Consider the following 3,918-nt stretch of genomic DNA (forward strand, 5'->3'; position numbering starts at 1 on the left):
GCAGGGGGTAGGGTAAGGTGAGTGAGATACCATGATGCTGGTCCTAGTCATCAAAAGGTCAGGTAAATAAGACAAGCTAGGAACAGTCTAGTCTCCCTTAAACTTTCAAGTAATTCTTGCCAAATCTATTAATGGTTAACTGAAAAATACGAAGATGGGAGACTCAGGTTTTAGATAGGAGAGGGATAGGGCCAACACAGAAAGCATTCAGTTTTGACTTGATTGTAAAGGATAACTTCTGGGAAGTCAAAGAGGAGAGATTAAAAGGGATATTTAATTCCCAAAAGCCTTTTTGCAGTACTTGAGATAGTGAATATTTTCTTAGAGAAAGGAAAAAAATTGGTAGAAGTCACGCTAACTTTGTCGGCATGTACACTAAAATTGGAACGATACTGAGAAGATCAGCATTTCCTGAACAAGGGTGATACACAAATTTATGAAGTGTTCCATATCTTTTTGGACTGGGAGTTTGGGGTTAGTAATGGGTTGGCTAGAAAGTTCATTCTGGTTTTTCCATAACATCATATGGAAAATACTGTACAACTTTTTGGCCAGCTGATAGATGCAAATGTAGAATGGATGAACAACAAGATTCTATTGTGTAGCACAGGGAACTATATTTAATATCTTGGGATAAACTATAGTGGAAAAGAATATAAAAAGGAATGTATACACCTGTGTATAACTGAGTCATTCTGCTGTACACCAGAAATTAACACAGCATTGTAAATCAACTGAGTGAATGAATGAGTCATGTCTGACTCTTTGCCACCCCATGGACTGTAGCCCTCCAGGCTCCTCTGTCCATCAACTATACTTCAATAAAAATAAATAAATGAAATGAAAACAAAAAAGTTGATATTGATTAAATATAGAAATGAAATATTTTGGATATATTGAGTTAAATAAAATATATTAATAAAGTAAAAAAAAACCTAGTAAAAGTCATTCTGCTAAAGAGTGTAATTCCCTTGAATCACAACATCCATTTTCTGAACACTTTTTAAGCACATGGCTCGCAAAATAGTTCATAACCTGAAGACTGTGACAGATGGCAGATTCTGAAAACAGAGAAACTCTTAAAAAAAAAAAAAACTTGTTGAGCATTTCTCTATGTATTGTTTGCATTATGTTTTTCCTATCTATCCCGCCCCTGGCTGACTTGAATTAGGTAGCAAAGGATATTTGATTATGTTAGATTTCTGCCCTAAGGTTAATGAGTAATATTTGTGATCTGAAACAGCTATATTACATTGATAGTGTCAGGAATGCCTCCAGCTGTGCAAAAAAGGTGTCAAAATGCCAATAACCAAGTGTGTGGGGAAGGTGGTGGGGACTATATCTGGCCACTCAGTGGGCAGGTCATAAACTCTTAATAAGTGGCACTTGGGCTGGGAAAGCCTCATAATTTGTCGACACATGTCTTTCCCTCTGAACCACCAAACCCCATCAACTCACAGCCTGCGGCTTTAACTGTTTCCCTGAGCAAATCTCAAGATATTTCTTTCTGACTTTCCTGTAAATAGATGAAGAGAGGAGTCGCCTTAGCTTTCAAAAGTCTATTTTAAACCCCCAATGCAGCTCATCCATTTTCATCTTTTTAAAAGCAAATTACAGCTATGAATTAAATATCTTTAAAATGACATGCACTGAATCACAAGTTTGCATTTAAACCTCTTGATAAAGATATGAATCTTGAAGGCTTTTAGAACCAGCTCATAAAACTTCTTATTCAGTTACCTTTAAGGCAGCTGCAAAGACTGCCCTGCTTGTCTGGTTTTAAAATGGATTTAAACATTTTTTAAAAATTATTTTTTCCAAGTTAGCATTCATGATAATTTATAAAAATATTTCTTTCTTTCTCTCATTTAATATTTATTGTGCCAGGCAGACTTCTAGGATTTGAGTTATTAGTGAAAAGGATAGATGTGTTTGAGAACTGTGTGTGTGTGTGTGTGTGTGCTCAGTCACTCACTTGTGTCCAACTCTTTATGACCCAACAGACTACAGCCTTCCAGGCTCCTCTGTCCATGGGATTTCCCAGGCAAGAATACTGGAGTGGGTTGCCATTTCCTTCAGGGGTTCTTCCTGACCCAGGGATCAAACCCGTATCTCCTGCTGTTGCATATCCTGCATTGGCAAGTGAATTCTTTAGCACTGTGCTGTGAGCATAATCCAATAATGGATTTTGGCTAGTTTTATACATGAACTGTTTTCATATCCGTGGAATTTAGTGCAGTCATGAGATTACTGTGATCTTTTGTGAGGGGACAGCCTCGACAATTACTCACATTATTCTTGTCCAGCCACTGTGCATAGCATCTCTTTACTCATCAGAATCAGAATCAAGGGGATAGTCCTTCCTCCTGGTCCTTCACTCTATTACCTGCCAGTCGAATAGTTAATCTGTCTACTACGTTTGAATAACTACAACTCAGAACCTCCACCATTCTGATCTGGGATGATGCTGGAGAAAAGGAAAATCATAAAAAAGCAAATCTTGAGTACTCCCAACGTACTACATTTTCTGTCTCTCGTTTCCTATTTTAGTTTCAGCTATATTGTTATTGGGGCTTCCCTAGTGAAGAATAGGAATTCAGTGGTAAAGAATCAGCCTGCCGATGCAGGAGATGTGGGTTTGATCTCTGGGTGTAGCAGATTCCCTGGAAAAGGAAATGGCAACCCACTTCGGTATTCTTGCCTGGAAAATCCCATGGACAGAGGAGCCTAGCAGGCTATAGTCCATGAGATGGCAAAGAGTCAGATATGACTGAGCGATTGAGCATGCACAATATAGTCATTAGTCCTGCTTTTTATTCACTGGGGAGAAAAATAAAAGAGATGGGAAAGTGTCACACATGTATTGGGATGTGTAGTAGTTGCATTTTCAGGTGGAGATTTTCCTGTTAAACTCACATCTCCAGTGGCTCCCCCTGGAAGCAGAATACAGCTGTGGGATGCAGTGGGCTTCCCTGTTTGGATGCTTTACCATCCTACCAATATTTCTCATTGTTGGAATTATGTTTGTCATATTAAAAGACATGAAAGATTTGAATCAGAGGTTAGAGGGTGTTGATTACTCATCTTCTGCTATGACTGAAGAACTCTATTTTCAGGTTTATACTTTTGGATGAATAACAATGTTTTTTTTCCCCAGGAATGTGATGTTATATCTTGAATTTAAATTCCCACACATACTCGGTGGGGAGGAGGAGAATAAATTGGGAATTTGAGATTAGCAGATACACACTTTTATATATAAAATAGATACACAACAAGGACCTACTGTAGCACAAGGGACTATATTCAATATCTTGTAATAACCCATAAGGGATAATAATCTGAAATATATATAGACTTTCCAGGTGGCTCATTGGTAAAGAATCCGCCTGCCAAGCAGGAAACATGAGTTCAGTCCCTGGGTCGGGAAGATCCCTTAGAGAAGAATATGGCAACCCACTTCAGTATTCTTGCCTGGCGAATTCCATGAACAAAGAAGCCTGGCATGCTATGGTCTATAGGGTTGCAAAACAATTGGACATGGCAGAGGGACAGAGTATATATATATATACACACTGAATTACTTTACTGTACACGTGAAAGATTGCAAATCAACTAAACTTCAAAAAAAAAAATTCTCACACATCCAGCATGACAGAGTTTGAATCATATTCCTGCTCTCCAGCTTTAGAGCCTTTCTCTGCTGCCAACTATGCAGTATATCAGGGAGTTGTTAATGTTTTAATGTAAATCTACGGGAAATAGGGTTTCTTTAAAAGCAACCAAAATTGTGACAAATGTAGTTTTACTTTTTAAAAAGGCAATTGAAATAGTTGTATCTCTAAATAATAATTCTTCATCTTTGTAGAAAAAAATGTTTAATTTGAAAAAGATTACGCATAGCACAAGCTAAAGCAT

At 37.7% G+C, this 3,918-nt stretch overlaps 1 non-coding gene across 1 annotated transcript; it reads left to right on the forward strand.

The window, feature by feature from the left end:
• The first annotated feature begins 351 nt into the window (after positions 1–351).
• Positions 352–456, forward strand: LOC139184686 (U6 spliceosomal RNA). Its single transcript, XR_011568258.1, has one exon. It is a non-coding gene; the product is annotated as a U6 spliceosomal RNA (small nuclear RNA).
• Positions 457–3,918: the final 3,462 nt, after the last annotated feature.

The sequence above is a fragment of the Bos indicus genome, chromosome 8 (assembly GCF_029378745.1).
Source record: "Bos indicus isolate NIAB-ARS_2022 breed Sahiwal x Tharparkar chromosome 8, NIAB-ARS_B.indTharparkar_mat_pri_1.0, whole genome shotgun sequence".
Taxonomy (NCBI): Eukaryota; Metazoa; Chordata; class Mammalia; order Artiodactyla; family Bovidae; genus Bos; species Bos indicus.